The sequence below is a fragment of the Corvus moneduloides genome, chromosome 1 (genome assembly GCF_009650955.1).
Source record: "Corvus moneduloides isolate bCorMon1 chromosome 1, bCorMon1.pri, whole genome shotgun sequence".
Lineage (NCBI taxonomy): Eukaryota > Metazoa > Chordata > Aves > Passeriformes > Corvidae > Corvus > Corvus moneduloides.
In genome coordinates this window covers 102860758-102888134 of record NC_045476.1, presented here as the reverse complement: position 1 = coordinate 102888134, position 27377 = coordinate 102860758, and the positions used below count along the sequence as shown (strand labels likewise).

At 40.9% G+C, this 27377-nt stretch overlaps 1 long non-coding RNA gene across 1 annotated transcript; it reads left to right on the top strand.

Annotated features, from left to right (window-relative positions):
* The first annotated feature begins 1404 nt into the window (after nucleotides 1-1404).
* LOC116449319 lies at nucleotides 1405-27377 on the top strand. The gene is made up of 4 exons (XR_004242349.1): nucleotides 1405-1461; nucleotides 4554-4658; nucleotides 24309-24494; nucleotides 27229-27377. It is a non-coding gene; the product is annotated as an uncharacterized LOC116449319 (long non-coding RNA).

Below are 27377 nucleotides of genomic sequence, written 5' to 3'. Positions count from 1 at the left end.
TTTGGAATGACAGACAGTGAATTCCTTAGCTATTATTTTTGACGACCCTGTCATGGATGCCAGGCATATATTGTGGTAAGAGCCTGAGAAACTTGGGAAAACCCACCTGGGGAGCAAACTCCTTTTTTCTTTACGGAAAGGTTCCCCAAGTGACAGGCCTGCAATCCTGGGTGAGCTTAATTAAAGTCAATAGAGAAAACTAAAGCATTCAAAATTGCTGCCTTTGGGGCTTCCCCACTCTTCTTTTTCTTCATTTGCTGACACTTTTAAGGGTAAGGTGCATTTTAAATTCCTTATTTGGGGCTTGGGGCTCAGTTCATCACATTCCCCTTCTGTTCTGTATCCCACATTAAATCTCCCTGACACTTCAAAGTGTTGTTTCCCATGATTTATGGCTAACTAATGCAGGTGCGCTGGGCCTCCTGTGAGGTGCTGAATGTCCTCTTTGACATCAGTATTAATGAATTAAGTTTTGGCATACAAAGCCAGGTAAGGCTTGTTACCTAAAAGTGCAGACAGGTAAACTGAGGCACCCAACAAGACAGCAGTGAAGCCAAAAGACAAATTTAACCTTGTTGGCTTCCAGAGTTCTGCAATATTTACTAAGCATTTTGTGGTATGAGGTCTGCTGAGAGTATCTCCTTGAGTTTTTCCAAAATCTGCCCAACCAGACTTCATGAACCTAGTCCTACCTCATTCCTTCTCCTCTCCTGCCACAGTTGCCATCACAGGCCAGAGACACACAGAAGCTGCAGAGCTGGGAGCACACATCTAAAAAAAACAAGGTTTGTGTAATGGGATCTTGACCATCTGCTGCACCTGCCATTTCAATCCCTTGTCTGTTTTGAATCATACATTGTCAAATGCCACAATCACTACCAGGCCTGAAGCTTGGATTAGTTCTTGAGCTTGTAATGCTTACTTTTGAAATGAATAGCAAACTGCCTACTGACTTCAGCACAAGCAGAGCTCATGAACTGACAGCTACAATCACCTTCATTTGAACCCCACCCATAATGACAGAATATATTGGAAGCGGTGTCAGCAACAGCAGTGGGACTGGGGCATTTGTGACAAACTACCTTTGGGGCTTGCTTTTGGAATAAAATCCTCATCTACCAGCCTCTGGTAATGAGGTGGCCACATGACTTCAGAGTGAAGGCATTTTTATTAGTGCCTAATGGTAGATATCCTAAATGAGGTTTGTGAATTAAGAAAACACTTTAAATATTCAAATTATCAAAATCCCTGATGATAAAGATGGGTGTCAGAAATTCCCCAGTTCCAATTGTTGGTCCCATAGCACTTACATGATTCACTACATGTTAATCTAGGCTGTCTGTACATTTATTGTAGAGGTAACTGTATGGTAGGATGATAGTAATTACATATTCTGTCCTCCACAGCACTCAGAAACGTAAGAGGCGTGCTATGTCAAGAGCAGGGGAAATTCAAAGTCCAGTAAGTATACTTCACTGGGGTTAAAAAGAGAGCTGCTTTCTTGCTCGTGGAGCCTGAGGGGGCTGAGGTGAGGAGATCCACTCAGATTCATAATAAGGGCTCTATGCAAAGTGCTATCTGGGATCTCAGTTCTCAAAAAACTGCTTCCCATTCTGTTGAGGGATATCTGAATCCAGCAGATCCAGTTCTGACCCGTTTGTATTTTGAACTGTGCCAGACCAAGTACCTCCTCCTTTCCCTCTTCTTCCTTTCCATGCTCCCTCAGTAAACAGCTCACTTCTTCACTTCTCTCCTGCAGGAAGGATATCAACGCTGAAGAGGTTAAGTGGGCTGCCTTATGAGTTAGGATGTTGTGAAATTTACACAAAATTAGCTTCTCTGGGTGGCCATCAGGAATTTAATTAATATCCTTGACATGGGTTGTTATAACTGATATTGTGGATTCCAGATGCCGATTGCTGAGAGAGACAGAGATTGCACTCGTGAAGAGTGACAGCTTTCAGGAGTGTGCAGAGGCTTTGTACTCTGTCTTGCAAGAAGAAAGACAGCTCTGGTTGCCACCTTCTTCCTGTGGGAAAAAAAGGGAGAAAAAAACCAGCAGCCTTTTTGCAGGTAGCCTCACTCATGACAGTAACATCACGTCTGTTTCTGCCCTTGTCAACACATCTCACTGTCCACAATCACTCATCATCTCCAGACAGACAGCACTGGAGGAGATCATCAATTGCCAATGCAATTCAGCAGATACACTTCATAAATTTTAATTACATTCCCACTGAAAATGAATGGTCAGAAAATATAAAACATCTGCCATCCAGATCATTTACATTTTTCATACAATAAATCATTGGCAACATCCAAAACAATGGATTAAATCATGTGGAGTGTGATAGGTCAAGAAAGAAGAAACGGCACCCATTGTGTGATTACTGTTTGGACCAAAGCCATTACACGGTGTACAGTATCAAGGAAAATAAAAACATTAAAAAATAGTAACCATTTGGACTTGTCCTCATAAATAAAAGATCCCTGGTATCAGATAGACCCTGCTAATGGATCTATTACTGTGTCTATGGAAAAATGAGGAATCGTTTAAGTAAAAGAATATTTAGTTAATTAAGATGGAGGGAAATGAGCATTTATCAATTGAGTGTCTGGGCTATTTAGCTTGTAAATAGAATAAAGAAGTGATGTCAGTGGAAAATAATCTGTTAATCAGGTTTAACTAATACCATGACTGTTAAAATAACTCAATCAACATTTTCTTCGATAGAGTGATGTGAAATCCTAGTTTGAGATCATCAAACAATATGTCCAAATGCTGTATTTTACCTGACAAAGCATCACAATACAGGTTTAGCAAGCCATGTATGGGACTCAGAGGGGTCCTACTACATCCTTTCATTCTCTGCTTGGCAAGGGAGCCAGCCCTGATGGTGATGGTGCAGTGATGCTCAGTGTAGCCCTGCTCTAGGAGGTAAGAGGCCTGTGCCCAGCTCCTGTTCTCCTTCAGCTACCAAACTGCTGGAGAGACAGACGATGGCAGCAGGATCCTCTTTCCATCCATAGAGGGTTCAAGGCAATACAGCCAGAGCCACAAATGCAAAAAATTACTTTCTGGTGTAGGTAACACAGTTTTCCTCAGATTTCCTCAGATTTCATGAGATTTGGGTGCCTCAGACTTTTGGAAGTTTTTAGTCCTGAATTATAGGTGTTTTGAGTTGTTCTGTATTATATGAGGGTTTTGTTTTGGTTTTTTGGTTGGTTTTTTTTGGTTTTTTTTGGTTTTTTGTTGGTTGCTTGTTTTTTTCAGTGAGCAATGATATTGTTACCTCACTTACTTGTGTTGCATTTTCATCCAAATGATGCTTTCTTCAGCAGTCTTCCTCACTACTTGCACCGTTACCAAACCTGAGACATTGTCCTCTCTCCCTTGAACCATTCTTATTTTCTAAAATCTGAAAGTAATTTTGATTGGATCCACCTCAAGGCTTGTTCTTTTGTTTGCCTTTTAAATAATACCAATGCAAAGGCGTGGACATCCATGGGAGCAGCAAACTGTGAACACACTCAATCACAAGTTGTTGGATACAGCACATCCTCATCCCTAGAGCAGATGAGAGATTAGTGTGTTTGTTAACCTCAATATCTTTCCTGTTGAATGAAATGGGTGGAAATCAGGTATACACTGAGCAAATGTTTATTTTGACTGGAAGCCCTGTCACTTTGTGTATTTATGTGAAATAGAGAGATGTATGCTTAGCCTGAGGAGGTATCTGCACTCTTCAAAAAAAAAGGCCATTGATGAATGGCTGTAAAAGCTATACTTTTATCTGTTTTATGTTCTTCTAATGCTGCTAAATTGTTGTATATTAGGTTAAAAAATAGTTCATTCTGACATTACATCATGAGCACGTCTCGCTATGGTATGTGCAATATAAGCCTCTTTCATTTGACGATTTACTGCTGTTAAAAGGAAATAAAAATCCTCATAACATATGAGAGAACAATGTAGCTAAGAGATTTTTCAAGGTGTTCAGCTTGAGTTCCTTGAACTAGGAATAATTTTTTTTTGACTCGATGTATCTGTGTATTTTTAATTCAGTTACACAAATATCAGGGGGAAAGAGGTAGCAATTTTTTCCCTCATAGAGATGTTTTACTTCATACTAAACTCCTTTACAACAACAGTAATTATTGAAAAATATCACAGAAGTGCTGCAGCACATGTTATTATTATTAGTTACTATTTATACAGTGACACATATTGCTCTACAGACAAATAAAAACAATGTGGCTTTTCCTCTCTCACAGTGATGGTTTATGGGTTTTTATTACCAGTTTGGTCAGCTGGTTTAGGTATGACAAGTAATTCTCCCCAAATCTATTCCTTTAACCCTAAGCCCCACCCTGAAAGGATAAGTTTTTTTTAAATCACAAAGCATTTGTGCCATTTTTGTCTGCTCTCCCAATCTTGTGCCCCATCCCCCTGATGCCTTGAGAGACCTCCTAGAAACAGAGACTAGTCCCCAATTTTCACCTGTCTTCACATTTGTCTCATTTTCTAATCTGTTTTTTCCTGTTTTTTTCAGTCCCACTGTTGTCATCTTCACATCTACTCAGTCCAAATCTGGAGGCAAAACCAGCAAGCTGTAGTCCAAAGTTCCCAGGACTTCTGCCCATCCTGGAAATAAAAGGTATTGGCAGCCCAGTTTTCCCATTGTTTCCAGTCTTTGGCCTCAACGGTGCTGATGTCTATATGGTGGGATATGAGACAGTCCATTGCACCAACTGTTTTCTTCCAGCTTTGCCCTCCACCAAAGCGCAGTCCCTGTGTTATCCACTGCCCATTGCTTCCTCCTAGACTTTCACAGGAGTGCCTAGGGAAGCCAAATTATGCTCCCAAGGTGCTAGCTGGCCCAGCATGTAGAAGAGGATATAGTCTATATATCCTTAAAGGAAATAACAATTATACTTCTGCTGTTCAGGGAGTGCTAGGGTCTTCTCAGTAACTATGGTAAGCCTTCCTTACACCTCAGATTTATAGATTTCGGGGGGCCAGTTGAGGGCATATGTTCCCAAGAACTCATTCAATCAGACAAAACCAAGAAGTTCAGGAAGTTTGTCCACTCCTTTATGTGGCTTCAGCACTTCTTTCTCAGTGTACCTCCATCGTAAAACATTTCCTGCAAAAATTATACGGATTGAGGAGAAAATTCAGAAAAGCATGTAGGCACCTAACATGTCACTCCAGCAGAATGCAATTGCCTAAATTGATGTCATCCATCTAAATTCCTACACACCTGAAGATTGGCTCAGGTGGGTACATAGAAGTTTCTAACCCAGCTCTGGTGCTGGTGACTTGCTCTGGATCAAGTGTGTGCTGTTGATGATACCTCCAGATTACCCCTACCAGCTGAGCTTTGGTTTGCATCCAGGAGCAAGGTCAGAACACAGGAGCTGGCTTCCTCTTGGGTAAAACCCATGTGGAAAAAGCACTCTGGGAGCTCCCTGAACACGCCCAAGGCACACATGGGTGTCTCATCTGATGGGACCAGGGTTCACTAGTCCAGAAAGAGTGCCCTGAAGGACGTGTGCCATGGCTGAGCAGTGCTCACTCCCAGCTCTTTTGCTGAACACATCTGCTCCTATTGGTCTGTGTGACAAGTGCAGGCACAGCCGCTGTAGCTGTGCAGCTCGTCCCAGAGCTGAGTGCATGTGCACATACATGCGCGGGGCCGTGTCACCCGCACGCGTGCGTGTGCACATGTGTGTGCACGTGTAATTTATCATTTTTTTGTGTGTGACACACCAAAAATAATGTATGAGCTCCCTCTGCTGCTTTATACAAAGAAATTAATCAAGAAAATTGCTTGCAAAGCTGAGAGCTTTTTATTCATATCTTGCTGATAATGCTGTATGCACAAGTAGTGCTAAAAATAAGTGTGTATTATGCTTGCAAAGCACCATCCAAACATTAAATAATTAAATAAACAAAAGAATCTGTGTTGGCTTTTCCGACTCATAAAATATTCCAAATAGATCTGTTTTTATTGAATGAAACATGTCAACATTTTAGGTAAGAGAATATTTTCTGAATTCCAAAACTGTATCAGTAAAATCAGAGAAAGCTCTATTGAGAGGTAAGATACAGTAAATATAGCTAGGCTTTTTTCTCTTCTTGAAGGGAATAAATAATTTTTAAATGTTTAGCAGTTATATATTATTGTGTTACAAGTTTTTTTATGTCTTTTGCACTTTATTAAACAAGGTTTATATAGTTACACAAATGACATAAGCTACTCTTGAAGCTTATCTGAACTTCTAAGTCCCATAGAAAGAAAAACCAGATTACTTTAGTGATGAAAACAGATTCATGCAGAAGAATATTGTTCTAAAGATTTTAAAGAGCTCTAAAATATATTTTTGTCTTTTCTTTCTTTTCTCTTCTTCCTAATTCTTCTACTTTTAAAATGGTGCAGGAGCACTGTCTGAAATACATTATTATTTTATGCATTAGAAAGGTAATTTTGATAAATTGACTTGCAAACAGGTTATTTTCTGAAGGGGTAAAATCAAAAGTGTTGTTCTATGAATATATTTGAAGAAAAAGTTAGATCTGGATGAAAATTTGTAGTCAATTTTCATCCTGAAAAGTATAGATTTAAACAGGAAAAAATGATGTATTTCTATCAGTTCAAAAAATTGGTTTGAATGACTTTTGAAAGATTTTTGTGACATTTTGAATTGCAAAATAATAGACGGAAGATACCCCTGGAGTCTTCTGATCCCTGCCCAAATTTAAGTGTCTCAATATTGCTTAAGTGGATGCTTTTCTCTAAAAATGTACTTTAGTTAAAAAATAAAAAAAAAAAGGAAAATATATACAGGAAAAGCTCCCAAAGTAAATGAACATTTTGAGTCACACCAGATGCTAAATGTGACACAAAGCAATGCTTGACTTCGCCTTACAACTTACTAAGAATTAAAAATATCTAACCAAAAAAATAAAAGAAAAATTTATTGTCAGAACTGTTCATGAACAATCATGTTGCATATGCAGGGCTGCTTGATCTCAACTGAGAATGAAAGACACTGAGAACCAAATAGAAGAAACCTTTTGCTGGGATTGCACCAACCAGATAGTCTGAGCCAAAACACCCAGTGGAGCTTCCTGCATATTACAGAATCACAGAATCATTTAGGTTGGAAAAGACCTCCAAGATTATCAAGTTCAACCTTTGATTGATCACCACATTGACAGCACTCTGTGCCATGTCCAGTCATTTCTTGAACACTTCCAGGGCTGGTGACTCCACCACCTCCCTGAGCAGTCTGTTCCAATGCTTAACAGCCCTTTTCACGAAGAGCTTCTTCCTGATGTCCAGCCTGAATCTTCCCTGGGGCAGCTTGAGCCTATCTCTCATCCTGTCACTGGTTGCCTGGCAGAAGAGACTGACCCCCATCTCGCCATATCCTCCTTTCAAGTAGTCGTAGAGAGTAATAAGTCCCTCCTTTTCTGCAGGTTAAACAACTCCAGCTCCTTCAGCTGCTCCTCATAGGACTAACTCTCTAGACCCTTCACCAGAACGGCAATAAAGCTAGTGAAGGGTACAGACTCTTTTAAGGAGCAGCTGAGAGAGCACGAATCTGCAAGAACTGTAAAAGATAGTAAACTTCAGTAATTTCAACTTTTCAGAAAATTGTCATTGCTTTGACTACTTCTGCATTTTGACTTACAGGGCTGATCGTTCCTTGGCTTTTGAATACTTGTCTATCGAGGATTCTCGCAACACCTTTGTTTAACAATTATTTGCTGCATGGTCCCTCATCGTCCCACTCAACCCATACCCTCGTGGGACTACCACCCTTTCCTTAACTTTCACTCCATATATGTCAACTGTTGCACCACAGACCTGTAACTGAAAGGCAATTTGTTGCAGCCACTTCTAGTGTGTGTGGCTGTTTTCTCATTTGTCATAACTTTTTAAACATCTGTAACTTGTTTCTCTGTGTGTATACAAATTGATCCCAAACTAGACTAAGCATGTAGCTATCTGTATTTTTTTCACCATTAATGACTAAGCAAGGATAAGAGGCATTTGATACCCTCCTTTTTTTGTCAAGGCTTGCTTCTGTGATACTATAAGAAAACAATATTTCTATCTGATTAAGTGTTGAGCTGGGATTTTGAGCTTTGCCAAATAACAGGTATAACAGAGTCCTCCTTAATTGCTGTGTATGTTACTGGGCCAAATTGCTCAGGACAGTAACTATCAGGTAGCTGCATTGAAAATGAGTGCACCTCTCACAAAAAGTGAGCTTTAATAAGCCACCCTTATTTGTCCACATTTGCCAGCCCTTTATACCATGGCAATCTCTCTGTAAACACTTCTGATAACCAAATTTGGGTCTAATAAATACACTACTCACTGATGGAGCTATAATTATCCAATCTGCAGGCTTTGCACATATTGGAGTTGTTGAATCAGATATTCTAACACAGGCCCTGATGTCTCTTCTGGCAACTTCACCACCTCAGTAGTTTGTGTTTTTCAGTTTTAAATTGGTAACGTTAAATGTCTTTAATGGGTTATTACTGGAATCCTTTACATGACAGAGATGTAGTGAATACAAATAGAGTACTTGACAAATCACAGACTGTAATGGTTGGCAGATCCCATTGGCAATTTAGTAATGTGCTCAGGATCACAGATATTAGAGTTGGAAAAGACACATTAGGTGAAATCCTAGGTTGAATGAAGAAAATGGCAGAATTTCTGTTGAGTTCAATGGGACCAGTTGCATTAATAGTGTTGCATTATATCCCCTTCCAGTACTGATCATAGCAATCCAGTCTGTGTGCAGTTCTACAGGGAGTTCCTTGAATCCAAGTACTGGTAGGAAATGTAGCTATAGGCTTTATTGATTTCTGTATTCATTTAGCACTGGCCAAACTCCCAAGGCCGTATCTCTGGGCTTATTCAAAATTTACTAAGTTTCTTCTTGTTGTAAAGTCCTGGTCAGGAGCCCAAGGGAGTGTACCTGGGACATTACACAGAACAGCTTGAAGTGACTGAAAACTCTCACAAGATCCAGAATGACTTCTGCTGAGCTTCCCAGATGTTTGCAGCAAGCACAGCAGGCTTATTTAATGTGTTGGAGCCATGGGCTCCTTCTTAAAGCTTGAGTCTTAAATTTTCCGCTGTCATCAGAAATATAAATGACCCGTTAAAGAAGCAACTGAGTATGCCTCCCATAAAAAGGTTCCCTCAGGTGGCAAACAGGCAGGAGGCTACCAAGGAAAGGAGGCAGTTTGTGCTGAGGGTCGGGGTTACAAGAGCAGTGCAGGGCACTCCAGTATTCTATACCAGACGCATAATTTAGAACACCTTAAACCTCATTTGCTCTCAGGTTGTCCTAAATATTCCTCAGGTCCATTCCAAAAGTTGAGGTTCAAGATCAATAAAGAGGAAATGTGACTTCAATGCACTTTTGTACTTGTGGTCTTAATGAACATAAACTAAGAATTGAGTCCTTGGGGTGGTTGCACAGTTTCACTGTCATTTCTCAAGGCTTCAAGCTTCTGTTCTGCTAAATGGAAATTAGAGGCCAGTCTCCAGATATGAGCCCTTGAGAAGAAAAGCTAACAGCTGCAAAACTTTACCTGGCATATAAGTAGTGCACTAATGTATTCTGCTGATAAAATCCCATGGTTATGTATTGTTTCAAATCCTTCCACTGACCTGCAGGCAGTAAGTGAAAAGCAAAAATTCAAGGTGATCATTGCCTCAATAAAAACGTTTCAAAGCCAAGTGTAAATGAATGCTGTAAATTGCACATTTTTTCCCCCATGCGTCTCACAGATCTGAGCTCTGAGGATCAATCAGTTGCACACAGGAGTCATGACCCTGCTCTCATTGCTCTAAGGAACTGTTGTCTCACTGCATGCTATGACCCTTGGCATGAACCTGGTAATATTACTACTTGTGGGTCTATCAACAACAAGCCCTCTGTGGTCCCAATGTGCTTAGGAAAACTTATTTCCTCTTGTTCCAAATGTAGGGATCTCTTTTGTGCCAATTACCCTTTGACACTGCTATTCAAGCTTACTTTTCCAAACACTGGTCCCGTAAACACTACTCCCTTCACAGGGACATAGGCTGGCAATAGCAAGGAAAACTAGTGCAAAAATGTTTTCTTTTGATGTTCTGATTTTTGGATGGTTGCTAAATGTATGTCACTGCCTTTTAGGAAGCTTTGCATAGTGGCTGGATAGCTGACTTCAGTTTTCTTGTAGGCTTATGTAGTGGTTTTGATTCAAAATATCCATTATTTACTTATTTTTCTTCTGTGAGATAAGAATTAGGAGAAAAGCAAAGCAGGCACAAACCTTAAACAGTTGCAGTACAATGAAAGAGCTTTATTACTAACAGAATTAAAAGTAAAGAGAAAACAACGAAACAAAATTAAAGTAAATTCCCCCCCCCCCCCTTTCCAGCACTTCTCTCCTTTTATCCAGCTCACACAAGGGATAACAGAACATGGGATGTTAGTCAGTGCTGCAGTTCTTGAAAAGTCTTTCTCTTATGCTTAAGGAAGAAAAGGTTTTCCTTCAGTTGCACGTGGTTCCCAAACTGCCACCAACAGCACACCCGCCCGGAAACAAACAGTCTGCTGTGTGTAGAACATCTCTTCCATGAAAAATCTCACAGTTCCTTCACACTGCAAAACATGGGCCATCACATGGGGTTATTCATCTTTTTAAGGATAAGTTATTTTGGCCTGCACACAGAGGCTTTTCTTCGCCACAAGTCTCTAACAGCCTCTCACTACTTCTATATAGCCTGGCATAGGCACTCTTCACAAACTTCATAGGCACACGAGGATACTCCATCCCCCCATGTTCTTCAAATGGATTAAAGAGACAAACAGTTTGTGGTATTACAGTTTCTTACCACGGCATGCAAGAAGGTTTCTTTTAAGCTGCGCGCCAGAATCGCGGCACCGCCCTCTTTTCTCCTGTCGCCATTTCCAGCTCCGTCCCATGTGACTCACTTCTCTTTCTCTCTGACTCTGAAACCGCCATGTTGAAGGGTGTTCTTGTTCGGGCTTTACGGTGGGGAAAGCCTCGCTCCCTTTGTGCTGCTGGCTGCACGGTGTCCTCTTCAGTTCAGCATGAAGTGTGCTGGCTGCAGACAGGAGGCTCCGCCGGCTCCCGCTGGCTCCGCCGGCTCCGCATGGAGAGGAGAGGGACCCGCCTGTCCCCAGAAGCCGCGTTGGATGGGTTTAGCTGTGGCAGTCCATGGCTGGTTTGAGCTGCCTGCGGCTCTGGGACAGTCCCCCCCAGCGACCCAGGGTCCGTGCCGTGGCGCTGAGAAAGGGGGAAAGGGGCAGTGGCCCCGGCCCGGCCCAGCGGGGCCGTGAGGCTCGGAGCCCCCCCACCTTCCAGCAGGCGAGCTCCGACCCAAAAAAAAAAGGGGAAGTCCCGCCTTTCTGTGCGGTTTAAATATGTAAATTGTGAGAAGCGTAATTGGTCTTAAAGACTGTCCATCAACTCAGGGTCAACCCAACACAGCTTAGCAGACAGGTTGCAAATGCTTTGTGTTCCTCGTGGTAAGTCTTAGATCTTGCTATTAACCTAAGGGTGAAATCAGATTTCTACAAATCACTATTCAAGTATATGTTAGCTTTGACTGCCTGGGCGATCAGTCACAGTCTCAAAGAAACCTTCTCTGTGGCTATAGTAGCCTTGGAAATACATATTTCAGTTATTTCCACATTCTTGAACCAAAATCACTTCCTGTGACAAGGAGGTGAGCCCTGATCGAGCCTGTTCAGGTACTGCAGCAGCAGCACTGTTAATGCCCACAGTTGCTCTGCTTGCTGATTCCATAGAAGGAGCATCTGAGTGGTGCATGTATGTCTGTAAGCAACTATTTACATGTGAACTATCTATCAGGGGCTGGGAAGTGAAAATTTGGTACAGAACACACCAGAGCACAGGGAATGCTTAGCCTTCTCCACTAACTTCTTCACTGGCGACTTTTGTCTACCACTCCTTTACTGAGCAAATAAATACTTTGGTCACTGGTTTCCAAGATAAGGTCATGGTACCTTTTCCAGCTGAGTGGCTGGTTGTCCCACCAGCAGGCAGCTAGGCTGTTTGTTTGCCAGGTGAGTGGGCTGGTGGCCCTGGCATACAGCGGGATGCAAGAGACCTGAAGGAAAGGAAGCACAACTGATGGCAGCTGATAGTTGACAGCCTAGAGGTCTTTCACAGGCTCATCCAAAGCACAAATGCCACTTCTGGGTCTTGAGAAGGGCAGAGTGAGCTTAAAAAGGATGAAGGATGACATTGCAAGGAGTGTTGTTGGGGTAGACTGGGCTCTCTTCCTGGTCACTGATCTGCTCAGGGGCTTTCAGGAACGCGCTACCTTGTGCTTAGCCATGATTTCTGCTCTTTGCTGTAACTCGCAGAGCTAGACTATGCTCCTCGGGGCAAGGCTCGTGCTGCCTGCTCATCTTCTCAGCAGGGCTCCTTGGACTGTGCTCAGCCTAGCTCCTGACACCCCAGCCTGCCTGCTCCTCTCCCTGGAGGGGAGCAGGGAAGCTCCTGTGCAGCTGTGAGGAGCCCACAGCCAGACCTCAGCTGCCACTGCATGTGAAGTAAGCTGCGTGTTTTGTCTCATATTGGGGGCTGCAGTTGGGAGCAGCCACTGCACAAATAAGTAACTGCTCCCCTGCCTCTTCAGCAGCTAAAATGGTAATGAGGTGCCTTCTTGGACAGATGAAGGCAAATGGAGCAGTGAGCGGCAGTAGTTAACAGCAGGCAGGATCTGCTTCTCTAGTGCTTGTCATTCCTTTGCCCAAAGACCACAAGGATGGCCTGTGGTGCAGTTCATCTGGCCTGAAACTTTCTGGTTTAGAAAGAAAAAAAGGTTCACTGTCTGCTTTTTCTGTTCCTCTGGTCATTCTGTGAGGATTAATGTTCCTCTTGCTGTTGTTGTTGGGGTTCTTAACAGACAGTCAGCAGCTTGGGAACTGGTGATCTGCCAAAGCAGTCACCACACACTGCAAGGTAAGGGCTACCCACCCTGGCTATAGATTGGACAGGCTTTGAAAGGGAATGGAAGAATGAGGGAAAGGGAACAGGGAAGAATGAATGGAAGTGGATGAGGGTTGTAGCATCAGGTTCACTATTCAGGGTTACATTGGATGGTCTTTTTTATTGTGATGTTTTCTGCTTCCTTCTCCCCAGGGTGTTTTAGTCATGTCCCATGGGAGTGCTCAAAGAAGCAACAGTAAATTTCCTTCTCTTAACAAGTGGCACTGGTGAAACTGTGCTCCCATTGCTGGCTGATTTAGTGAAGAAACTGTTGTCTTGGTCTTAGTTTACTGCCAAATCCTGTTGTGGGCACGCAGCAAAAAGGGAAGTTTTATATATATATACTCTATGTATTGTAGATGGCAATATTTTTTGCTCAGAAAACTCTTTGCCTAAGCTGGAACAAAGAATGGGGATACCCCCAACCCCAAGAAAGAGAGCTTTGGAAAGTTACATGCAGAGGAAAAAGAGATATACAGCCTATCCACTGAATTTGTACAGACTGGGTTTTCTCTGACATGCTAACTAATGGCACTGAAGTTTTAGAGGCCTTTGATCTTTGATCTTTGATACTGATTATAGCAATTTAGTTTAAAAGGCCTGACTTGGGCCATCTATTATTATTATTATAGTAAGTTTATAGTCGGTTTAGTGTTTTTGTTTGAGCAGCTCAGTTAATTTTAGGTGGAAAAGGCCTTATTCTCCTGTGGTTAGTACTTTGGGTAGTCACTTCCTGAAGAACTTCCTCTCTTGATGGTTCCCTTTGGGCACTTATTTCCAGTGAGTTAAGGTGGGCTTTTGGGTCAGAGCTTAGAGAGCTATGAGTCAGGAGAGAATCAAGGATGATGTATTTTTCTCACTCTCTCTATCTCTTTGCTTCTTTATTTCTGGAAAATCAAATATAACAGTTTAATCAAAAAGGAAGTGGAAAACAATGTAAAAATACTGCCTAGCTTTTGCACAAATAAAGAATAAATGAAATAGAAGCATATTCATCAAAATCCAAGTCAATACTGAAATAAAGTTGGCCCCTGTTGGTATATGCAACATAAAAGGAAAAGAAAGATATGTAGGGAGCAAAGCACTTATGAAAAGGATTTTTTTTTTTTGTGAAATAACTGTTTTTCAGAATATAATAGCAGTAACACAGTCTATGCATAAATGTTACGAGGGGGAAACTTCAGCTTTAAATTAGATATTTTTCTTTCTATGCAAAAAGAATAGCACAGAATAGCTTTGGACACTGTTTAGGACTGGGAATTACAACCTGGGTAACTTGGAGGGGCTGAATTACAAATATCCAATATGATTGATGGTAACAGGGCAGATGGGCCCTTTAAAGTCCTGGCAAGGCAGGAGGTCACACTCGCAATACTGTGGTGTACCGGGACCGGGAATCCACCCAGGGGACTGGGAACCCTCCCAGGGGCTCCCAGCCAACAGCCTTAAATAAAGTTCTGGTGCAGAAGGAGTACTGAAAATGCTAATAAATAAATAAATTTAAAAGAGAAAAGACATGACAAAGTAGGCTGCAAAGGAACTATCAGTAGAAATATTTGTCTTACAGAGTCTGAGGGAAACTGCTGCCTGTCTTTTGTTTGTTGCTCTTTCTCTTAGACTTGGTTTGGGGAAGAGCTGCTCAGGAGTTTTCCCTGTCATGGCTACAGTATTTGGCCATATGATCTAGTGCAAAATGAGTTGAGGTTGCCTTCATCAGCTACACAGTAGCCCCTAGGAGACGACCTGATTCCCACTCAGATCAGCTCACCTGCACCACCCTCCTAACAGAGTTCTAATACCTTAATTCACCACTGTGCCAGAACGTACCCACTGGAGCTAGAGATATTTTGTCCTGTTGGGTGAAAAGGTTCCACCCAAGAAGATGCAAGGACCCACCCAAGAACAGACTCTAATAGGAGACAGTGACTTTTTGCCACACCACAGCTGAAACAGGTCGCTTGGAATGTGGTTGGGAAAACTCGATGATGACCTGTTCCATCAGATGATCAATAGGTGCATCAAGTTTTCTGATGGAGTACTAAGGTGCTGTCAAAGAAAGGCTCTAGGAAATTTGATTCCTTATAATTTGTTCTGGTCTTGTTCTTTAGGATTTAGAGAAGCTTTTGGGATGGAGGTGTATATTTTTTTGAATAAAATTTGAGTTCACTTATGCCAATATAATTCTGCTGTGACTTTATCTATGTCATCTGAGTGAGACCTCTTGATGCCAAATGAATGATTCTGGATAATGTAAAAATAAAGCTTTACAGTTTAAGCCAAACTTGCCTTGCATATTGTCCAAGAGCCATAATCCTGAGAAAAATACAACCAAAGTGAAAGGCAGGAAAGAAAAGAAGCTCATCAAATTTTTCCTTTCCCTTTCCACTGATGCCTTTATGATAACTGGATTTTATGGAAAAAAAAATGGGATGCAGCTTCCTCTTGGCCTTGAGGGGAAACCTGCAAAAATTTGTACTGCATTCCACAGAAATCTTTAATCCAACCACCTAGGAGTCCTACACAGTCATTGGGGCTACAGAAGCTCCAGTTTGCTGAAGTTGAGAGGAGGCCAATAAATGGATCCCATTGCCAAGTAGTTGTGGTACCCATAAAATTTCCCGCAAGAGGTTCCATTTTAAGCACACTTCACATCCAATGAAGGCATTGCTTTTATAATGGTTTATGATGTGGCCCTTACTGGACTCAACCTAACTTCTGGTGCCAGAGATAGATGGTCTGTTCAGTACAGGATGGAAAGTGACCTTTCTCCATATCGACCTTTTCATCCAGAAAAGGGGAGAGAGAGACAGCCTCTTTTCCTGAGGGTGTTGGTCAGGTAAAAGCATGGAAAGGGAAGACCAGAGTGCCAAGGGAAGCAGAAAAAGATGCCAATGCAATGACATCCTTATGTAGAGATTTGTCTTGTCTGAGTACTCCCTACCCCACCCAAGAGAGGTTGTGTCGCAACTCTTGCTGTGATGAGTCTCCCTACCCCTACTGTCCTTGAATGTGCTCTGTTAGGCCTGCATTTCCTGACTGATTTTTTTACCATGAGTATTGGAAAGACAGATGTGTGGTTTGCCTCCTGGGTGGGAGAGCAACTGCCTGCAGAATGCTGTTAGCTGGGAAATTTAACTGCATAAACTGAAGCGCTGTGAGTGATGATTTTAGAATTGGCATGTTCTCCTTTCAACTTATAAACCTATTTTGATATTTATATAGAGCCATAAAATATAGCAGAAATGTTTTAATATATTTACGTTCATAGGACAGCTATATATATCCTAAAACCAAGCTGTTATTTTCGTTTTCTTTACTTGTTGTCCAGTAATATTTAAATTATTGATCACATCCACTCAGACTTAGTAAATCTTGCATTCACATGTACCTTTTTAATGACTGAAATAGTGATTTTTTTGAGTCCGTGGATAATAACGTTAATAGGCATACAGTACTGAAAAACTGCTTTAACCCACCTACCAAGCAAATATGTCTGCCATGATGCTGTCATGGTTACCTTTGATGTGAAATCACCATCTTATTGTTCAAGAAAGGAAGGGAAATGTTTTCTGGAAAGAAGAGTTCAGATGACAATGACATTGATTTCTAAGATGAGGTTCTGCTGTTATCTCTGCTGCTTTCACTTTCTTGGAGCTGTTAAGATTCAGCTGAGAGAAGAAATGGAAAAAAAATGTGGCTTATAGAGGAATAAAGAATGTTCCTCGTTTATCTGGCAGAGAAATAAAGAATGAGAGGGGAGGAGCCTCAGAGATTCTGACGTATTTGCTAAGAAAGAGACAGACAGAGGTAGAGTGAGTGGAAAGTTTTGATGAAGTTGGAAGAACTGAATAAAGGAAGTTCCATTCAGAGTGGGAAGTATGGTCTTCAACAGCACCACCAGTTTGGCTCCAAGTCAAATTAAATAATAAATGTTTTCCTTGACCTTGTGCTACTTTCACAGTGTGTTACATGATATGTTCAAAAATTAAACTACTTCTTAATAATACTCCTTACTTTGGTGCTATTATTAGAGTACCACATATGGCCTAATCTTCTGGGCTTCACGTGGACAAAACTGTCAGTGTTTTCAGAGCAGGTTTCGCCAAAATGTCCAAGGAAAGCTTGTGAATATGGTGTCATTTCAGAGCAATACTACACATTCCCAACACTCACTGAAATGGTTGCTGAAATAGGTTGGAAATATCACAACAGAAGTGTTTGGACATACATCAGCGTTGTTTGTTTTCATCAGTCTGGAAATACTACAAGATTGTCTGGACACAGCAAAAGAAGAGTGAATCTGTCCAATGGGAAAGAATGGACCTTAGGTTAAGCTGGAAGACACAGATAGATTCCCCTTAGAATCAGCTTGTTCACCTCTGGCCCCTAGAAAACATTCAGTAATGGGCCAGCACTATCGAGGACCTGTAACGGTGAGCTCACAGCTCTTTCAGATCAGCATTAATAGGATGTGCCTGTGCTTGTAAGGATGCCTAGTCTGCATTTTTATAGCTGCATAAATAACTTGGCAGACTAAATTAATGCACAAGCCAGGTTAAGACCTTTATAAAATAAAAAGATTGTTGCATTATTGGCATTAATATGATTGAAAGGGTGAGTGCAGAGATATGATGCCATATGGTGGTGAGCAAGGCCTGTGGTAAGCTTTCTGCTGGGAAACAGGGTGTCACCTTAGGGAAGTGGAGCGGAGAGTGACTAGAGCACCACTCATGAAGACCTTCCTCAGGTTTTTCTTATCATCATTGCTAGTGAAGGAATGGAAAATTTAACTATCCTGACCTGCTGTAGAGTCTAGAGAATTTATAGACTTTTCCCTTAGGACAGGAGAAGCATTTCTGTTGTAGCCTGTACTTTTCCTTTATTTGTACTTTGCCTGCCATCTCTAAATGTGTGTGCCATCTTAACCCAAAAAGAGATCTTTTGTTCAGGAAAATGCTGCCTGAAGTGAAGACTTTGGAAGAGCTCTCAAAAATACACTTGGATGTGATTAAGCATTCGGGTTTGAAATGGGTAGTGATCAGAGTGTGCACAAAGCACTGGAGGGAAGGACGGAGAATGAGGAAGAGGCAGTGCTCAGTGTTGTCAGAAAGCCACAAGACTTTTGAATTATTACACTGAAAATTGAAAGTACGCTATCAAGATTGATGGAAGTGGCATGTAAGGTTGTTCTCCCTTGTACCTTATGTCCAAAGTTTACACTTTGAAATATGTTTACCTGTAATTCAAACCTAGGAGTCTGAGTGACCTCAAGTTAGTTTTTTAAGCAGTGTCTATTTACATGACTCTATGCATGATGACCCTTTGGACACAGAAAGACATGTTGTTGTGCTTTGAAATCAATATGAATACACACACACACACACACACAAACACATCCACTCCCACACACCCCTTTCATTCCACCCTCCCCCATGTGGCAGCTCCTGCAAATTTGTCTCTTTTTTTAAGTCTAAGAAAAGATCACAGAAATATTGGAATGTTATTGTTAGAAACAAATGTCATAGCTTACAGTATTATGCATATTCTTAAAATACGTGTGTGTGCACTCTCCCATGCCTGTACTATGCAGACATACTATGCCATGTAAGAGCACTTCAGAAAAATCATTACAATTCACCATATATTGTGTCCCCCCCACTACTTGAGGATGAAAGTTTTTGATGCTAATGCTGCAAAGTGGGTATTATGTTGATTTATGCTAATCGTTTCTATACATGCTGTCATATTATATTGTTAAGTGATGACATTGGTGAAGTACTGTTGCTTCCAGTGTTAACAGCCCACCAGTGCTGGTTTGTAAACAGCAGGGGAGCCACCCACCTCCACAGCGGTCCATCCATGGTCTGTTAGATACAGCTGAGAGCTGGAGACCTCCACTCGTTCCTTTTCTTATGCCTTTTTTGGCTTATATATGCCAATAAACTAGATATAGCTGCCTATACAGCTAGATATAAGGAGGTTACAAAGGTGTTAAAAATGAGGCTCTTCTCAAATGTCTTCCAATTTATTACTGTTTGGCTAAAATAGGGTGCATTACATGAATTAGAGACCTTCCTTTGGACCCACCCTGACCTAGGAGCTGCAAATGCCTGTCCATGTGCCACATGGTAGAGTAACTTCCATGTGAGCCAAAAATTTCTGTGCCTTATAAGCAAGAGCTGACATGTGTCCACAAGGAAGATTGTCCAGCCTCTGCTCAGACTGGGAAGAGTATGGATGTTGCTTAAGACCTCTCTGCTGTCTGCAGTAGCAGGACTACTTGGCTAAGGAGAGAGGGGTGAGGACAAGGAGGGGTAATGACTGACTGCTCTTCCTGACTGCCTTCCTCCCCCCAACACCCAATGGCAGCGCAGGCTTGTGTGTTCCTGGGTGCCTTGTTTGTTTCCTTTGTCAGTGCTCAAGGGTACAGAGAAAAATACTGGTCTTAAAGCAGCTGTGAAGGATCACTGTTTATTTGTCTTGTCGATGTGGGGTAAACTCTCAGTTGCAGATGATAGCACTTTGCTGTGTGCTGCACACAATACAGCCAATGAATGTTTCATCTAAGAGCTAAGGAAGGACTGCTATTTCTTTGTGTCGACTCTGAAGGAAGTGTTTTAATGAAAGGGAAGTAAGTCAAGTTTCTTTGCACTCCCTTTTTGTGCGATTTTGTGTTTGCTCTGTCCTGTGCTTAGGTGCAAGATCTTCATAGAGCAAGTTCAATCTGGGACCATCACAGATGACACTGTCCAAAGAAAGCTAAGGAAGTGTTTTGTTTGCATTTGGTATTTTATGTTAAATAGCAGAACATGCAGGACATATTGGCTTCTGGTAAGTGTATAACACGACTGATGTTCGACAATGCAGTAAAAAACCACTGCACTATTTTAAAACAATCACTTAGGTCATGCTATATTGTGGCTAAAATAACATGACCTTCACCTGTCTACCTGTTGTAAAACTTCACCTCAAAGGATGCATTCTAGCTGTGCAATTTATCTTCCATGCAACTCTAGATTTACTAAGCCCAGCCTGAACTCAGTTCTCTGCTTTTGATCAGTATATTAATTTAACTGAAGAGCCTCTAAAACAAAAGCAACATTGATAGAATGGAAGCAGAGGATAGAGAGAACACAGCAATACAAGCCTTTCTTGTGAAAGGAAGTTGCCCTGAAGAAGTAGCAATAGATCAAACACTCTTCATCAGCAGGCATGTCTATGGTAATTGAAGTTAACACTGGAACATTCGTCTTATTGACACATCCTTTGTTTAAAAAGTAAACTCGGTTTGACTCATAGACTGTAATGATCAGTTTGTAACATATGGTGGAAAAATTTTTAAAGGCTGGCTTGTGAGTTTTTTTAGCAGTATCTGGTACAAGGAGGGGTTGCAAGAGACTGGGATAGGGAAGAGTTGCAGCTATTGAAGTACAGAAGGGGAAACACTGAGCAGTTCTTGGGAGAGACTGTGAGGAAAAAGTTTCTTGGTTTTCCCACTATTTTGTTTCTGAAGCTAGTGTGTAGCAAAAAGCCCTCAAAAACATTGGGAATACTTGTGTGCTTCTGTCTGCTGGTGACCACCCTGGGGGCTAAGCCCTCCAGTGCATGGTTTAATGACATGGGGCAAGCAAGCCTCATATCACTGAACATTCCTGCATAGCCCTTCTAAAGGGTAATATATTTCCACACTTCCCAGGTGCAGGGTAGAGGCAGACATGCCCTCACTCAGGGCCATGGGGCTACTGCTGTCTCTCCCTGCAGACATTTCTCCTCTGTACCCTGATTACTCTGATGCGTGGATTTCAGCAGTTCCTTGGAGCTTGGTGGCATCCTGTTTTTCCATTAAATACAGGATTTCTACATTGAAAGGACTGGCAGTAAATGATACTGTAATAATCCTTAGTTATCTTGTGGGGAATTGTCTCCACACCTCTTTTTGCCTGGGGCATTTAACACCTCTGGCTATGCCCATGTGTGAGAGTGCACGTACTTGAATACGTGTGTGTGTAGGAATGAGTGTCCAGAGTTTGCTGTGCACATTTTCTTGCACAAAAGAGACATAATGATCTGTCTCGCCATCACTACAAAGAGCAGCAGCAGTGCTCATCTAAGAGAAAGAACACACTCCTCACCAGTAGCACATTTGTGCTGATTGCTGTTATTGAAGCAGTTTATTAAGTCCAAAACAAGAAAGTCCAATACAACAAATTCAGAAGGAAAGAAAAGTTTTAAAGGCCAAGACAACAGCTCTTCTGTGAATCTTTTCATTATGGAGTCATTTGAGTTGGTCACTACTTTAGAGGGAAAATGATATTTTTGTAGAAGAAAAAAAAATGAGGAAAAAAATTTACAAAAGTCAAAGTGCTCTATCCTATTTTCCTCCTTTCTCTCAGCTCAATTTTCTGATAATCTCTGGTATTCACTGAATCAAATGGTGAGTACTAATTGTTTTGATGATAAATTGCCTGCAGTGCATGTGGGACTAATTATGAGATGGCACATTTCATTCTGCCACCTGTATAAACTAAATTTTAGACAGGCACAATAAGGGAAGTATTCCCAACAACACAACATTTGGAAAAGCTGCAGACCTTCTCCCTGTTCCCTCCCCCACTCTTACTAAGGGAAAAATTTGTAGTAAAGAGTTGGGTCTCAAGTCTATAATATGGGGAAAACCTGAGGGAATAGAAGGATAAGGAAGAAATCAACCTGGAGGATCTACAGGAAAGGAGAAGTGGGGATCTGGGAGAAAAGAAAGAGAAGGGCAATATGTCCATAGAGGAGAGATCAAAGGGAGTAAAAGACCTGAAAGCAATAAGATTGTTTTGGCACAGGAGAGGGAGATGATGAGGCTTAGAAAGTTGGCCTGGGGAAGTAGATGCTCAGAAGGTACAGGCAAAGAGCTAAGAAGAAAGAGACAAAATCTGGGTCAGACCCTCCTTGGTGACTGAGGACTGCTTGATATGGTTTGGAAAAGTGAAACAGGGTGAATTCTGACCTTTTCTGAATCACTGGCATGGCTAGGACACAAGCATTGCAATCACGAGGCCAAAAGGAAACCACAGATGGTTTTTGCCTAACCTTTCTCTTGCTTCTTCTTGAAGGTGAAGTGGTGTGCAATTTTGATTAGTATTGTTTTGAAAGAAGAACCTTTTTTTTTTTTGTTGGTGCAAGAGAAAAACTCTAAATCATTATAAACCATATCATAAGCTCCACCTGATATTTCTCTCACTTAGTGGGAATAAAACAGTGGGACAGAATATTCAACTTTTTCAGTTTTTTTGAACAAGAAGTCCGTATTTTCTATAGCTGTCTGCACATTGTTTTTCTGCCTTTCCCTTTGCTCTCTGCAGATGTCAAGAGAATGCAAGTGTGCATGAAGGTCCTTGAGTATGAGAGAGAATAAGAGCATAGAATTGTTATTTCATCCTGTGTTTTACACAGTGATGTTGTCATGGCCCCTTACAATAGCAAATAAATAATCTTCCTCCTGTCTTCTCTGCTGCAGTACTGGTGCTTGTATCTTCCATCTTGTCCAAAGGTCCCAGTGCAATAGCTGACATAGAATAGCACATCACTGCTGCTCGTCCATGCATGTATGCATGTATATGTATTTACACATTATCATCACACTGACTGGCTGGAGCCAGATTTTGGTTATATAAACTTCAAACACTTTAAGTCCCTTACTGCCATTGTGTTTTGTACATTGCATTACATCCCATGGGGATATCACCAGGATACCAGTAATATCGCTTTGTGATGTGCATTTAATCTCCCAGAACAAGTATTTGTGACCTAATCTGTGTGCATCACTCTCCTCCTGCCCAATTGCCATTCAAGCACAAAGACATTATTTCAAAGAGAATTATCTACATGTGTATTTGCTGTTCTTCTTGCAAGAGACTGGTAAAAGTCATAGCAGTTCTCTTAAGCCTTTCCATATCACCACAAGAGACAGCATTTCCAGTGAAGCACTCTTGCCATTTTCCTGGTGTTCCTAAGAAGAGGAGACCAGATTTATTCTGTGTGAGTTGAGCATCTGTCAGATTTCCCCTAAAAACTCCTGAGTGTAGTGCCTACCTTCTCAAACTAAGATTGAGATTTTGGGGGCTCAGAGTCCCACAGAGTTTCTGCACATATGTCCTGGATAGAAGAAAGAGACACAAGTTTGTACTCCCACCAAAGACTGCTTGAAGAGTGAATGCATCTATGTCATTAGACTCCAGAGAACAGACTCAGGAAAAAGTGGCAGGAGACAGTGCTGGGAATGCAGAATCATGATGAAGTGTCTTCTCTGGGTAAAATTCTGCTTTATCTTGCCCTTCAGCAAATACAGGTAAATCTGACCCTGACAGAAACAGAGTCTGTCTAAACTTCACTGGCAATGACACTGTGCAGAGTTTTTCTTTTGTCATACATCCATCCAGCCAGCCAGCTAGCCAGCCAGACACCTGGTTATACTTTGGAAAATCACAGCCATTTGCAGGGCTTTTTGTATTGTAACACACTGTAATTTTGCCTTTAACTTTCCTTTTGCATAAGATTGGTTTATGGACTACCTTTACAGATGAACTATTAGGAATGCCAGGGAAAAAAACAAACCTGCAAAAGCAGCAGGTTGGTAGAAATGTATCAGTATGAAGTCCCAACAATAAATCGTTATTTTATGGTTATAGTGTAATCTTGGACTTGCTTTGATGGACTTCCTTTGCCCTCAGATCTGAGTGTATAATGAGACAACTTTGAGTAGAGAACAGTGTATACATCTTGTGATGGACACCTGTGCAGCAAAAACATTGCCTTCCAAGGAAGGCTTGACCCTGTAGGTGTGGGATAAAGCAGTCTTCTCCTTGGACACACAGGCAGGAGGGATGGAGAGCTGGGAACCTGAAAATTGGAAAGTGGGAGAAAAAATGAAAACTGTGGAAGAGTCCTAGAGTCTTCTGGGACCTCAAATCTCCTTGAATCTTTTTGATTCCCAAATTAAACTTCCTCTCCTGTGTCTGCATTTGCATTCTATCTCTGTATCAAACGAAAACAGTAATGGCATGGAAGTTAAATAAACCACTTTTTTACAGTTAGAAGCAATAAATCTGTTTAAAGATGCATTACTACTTTTCTTGAGGGATAATTTAGACTATGTATCAAAAGGAAAATCAATAGTTTTTTCCTTTACAAATAATTACCTGTTTGACTCCTTTCTACTTTTTCTTTTTTATTTATTTTGTCTTCAAAGTATTTCCACTAAAGGTGTCTTCTGCATCAACTCTAAACCAGTAACACCTTCAACACAGAACCAGCAAAATCATCCCAGGAAGCCTTACCAGTGGTGGTTTCAAAGGCCATTCATGCTCTGCAGAAAGTAGCCAGAGCTTCAGGAGTTGGCATGGACTCATGTTCACTGCACTACAGCATGCAGCAGGTAAAACCCATGTGCTGTAAAAATGAACACAAATGCGGTCAGAACAGAACAGGGCTTCTTGCTGGCTGGGAAAGCTTTAATTTTGATCAGGTAAGGTTTCTCAAGGAGATGTTGTTTAGTTTTCTAGGCAAAAAAATTTTAAGACCATATGAGACAGATTAAAAATAAGAGGTGGGAAAATAGAAAATGATTTTAATAACATCATGTTTCCATAACAGTATGTATCTATGAGAAAAAATAATTTGCATATTCATTTTAGTTTGGTAAAATCTGTGTTTCCTTGGTCTCTTTCTATTTTATTGATGAAACAGCAACAAGCCCTGAAGTCTCAGGAAAGAAGAGTAACCAAATAAGAAAGTGTTTTCTTACAAAAGATAATGCTTTGAAGAAACATTTTAAAAACTCAAAGCTAAAAGTACCTGAAAACATAAGGTAGCCTGCCTGCTGTCCTGTCTTTCCAAGTCTCCTGTTCTTTTGAATTCAATCTTCATATATTTAGCCTTGGACTATCAGTATCCCTCTAATTTTTTTTTATTTTTAGTTTTTTTTTTAATTTTAAGTTTGAGACAACTCTAAGTGGTTTTTTATCAATATCATTAAAGTAGCATGACTTTGTGAGGACATGTTTCAGATTTGCCCCTTTCTGCAATCTTAATCTGTAGCTCTATTTGGGGTAATTATATCAAAGCCAGATTTTAAATTAATTAGATGAGCTACTGGCAGGAGCAGAGTGGCTGCTCACCTTGGACCATGTCAGCAGGTTTCACTAGGTCAAGCTGGGGCTCTAACTGCATCAGGCTGCACAATTATTACAGTTAGGCTGGATATGTCAGTAGGAATTGCAACCACATGTTCCAGTTACAGAGCAAATGCACTTTAAGGTTGTTTAATATAATTCTTACACTATTTGCATCATAACCTTAGTCAAAACTATTAAAAGTGCCCAAGACAATTTGGAACTGGTTAAATATATTCACTGTTCATTTCACTGAAGCTCAAAGACAAACTAATCTATGAGTGGTATAGGTTTACTCTACTGAAACTCCACAGGGTTTCTGTCAGAGATTTTGTGAGCAGGGGAATATGACCACCCCCATTTTCTGGGCAAGCTTTCTCTTTGCATGCTTCATTTGTGAAAAAACATGAGCTTTTTGAGCCTTGGACTCTCTGGCATTTTCTGTAGCTCCTGGCTGCCCATGTGTTTGCTGAAGTACAATGGCGTTCATCTCATCTGGTAAAGGCTCAGTTCTCCAAAGGAAAAAAAAAAAAGCAAATTTTTAAGACTCAGCATCTTGCATTTCCTGATTGTCTGTTTAAGCTGATATTTAGTTCTAATGAAGGATAAAAAGTTGGCAGAGGCATACTCCTCTCACTTTCATGGGGAAAGGTATGTGGGAGTGGGGAGCTAAGAAAATCTTAATGAAAACGCACAGTTTGAGAAGACGACATTTATTTGAGCATTCTTGTTACTTCTTCACTCTCTGGAAAGCATTTGAAGTGATAACAGGGAGAACACTAAAAGTGGATGGTGAGCAGTAGTCAGAAGTTGCTATATACTAAAAAAGGCATTTCGTGATGGAGAACTACTGAGGGATCTAAGACTCTCTTGAATGTGCACATTAATAACACCTTAAACAAGTGCCAAACTAAAACTGCTGAAAAGGGATAGAAAAATATTCATTCATCTCCTATTAAGTTAGTGTTAAATTCTGCTCTTCAAAAACAGATCATAGTGTACGTAAACTTTCTTATGAACAAACAGGAGGCAAATCCACCCTTTCAAGGCTGGATGTATTTTTATCGCAAAGTAACAGTGACTTCTTCTACTTCTTTTAGTTTTTCTCCATAAAAGTAAAAAATGTAGCTAGCAGCAGAGGTTGTTGTAGTGCCAGTTCTGCAAAGCATTTAAGAATGTGCTGAAGTGCTTCCCTATGCAACAAAGCCCATAGCACATGCTTTATCTTAAACATGTGCTCAAGTCCCATTGAAAGCATCAATGTTTAAACACGTGTCTAAACTCTTTGCTGTACCAGAGCTCCAGGCACAATTCATCGTCCTTTGAAGCCAATGGGAATCTTTCCAGTCCTTTCAATAGGTATCCCATCAAGCAATAAATCTCAAATGTTAAATAATCAAACCAGAAAATAAAAAGAAATCTGTTAAAAGTAGTTGCTGACTACATTCAAATAACAAATAAAAAAAAGCAGGATGTGGTCACAGCTATTCCAAAAGCAGACACAAAGAGAGATGAGATTCACTCAATAAATTCTTTGTTCAGTTGTACATTGAGCATGTTCATTCTGCTAAGCTATAAACCTGTATTTACATAATTTTTGATGTTTCATTTCACTGTAGCCCTGATTCAGCAAATTACTTAAACAGGTGCTTTGCTGTCTACATCTCTAAGTGCAAAAGTCAAAGTGGATCCACATGTATTTGTGGCATGTCAATGAAATGGAGCCTAGAAGATGGCTTTGCTGAATGTCAGATCACAAAAACCTTCCTCCACAGAGAAACTACTATCCAGAGAAGAATTCAATATATAATTCTTTTACAACCTGTATCTTCTCACAGTCTGACATTACAAAAAACATTTTGTAAAAAAGAAATTGATAAAAAGTGAACAAAAAAGAAGGCAAGTAAACCAGAGCATTGTACTCATTTGACTACGGTTGCTTTAGCTTTTTAGGCTGGGAACAGGTTCGTGGTAACAAAGCTAATTTACTCATTACAGGATTCTTGGAAATGGTACAGCTACTGCATCAAAGGCAAGAGACCAGATAGAGACCACCAAACTATTGTTCTGGATGGCAACAAATATAATACAGAAGAAGGTCAGATTGAAACAAATTTTCCAAACTGGATGAAACCAAAGCTCAAGGT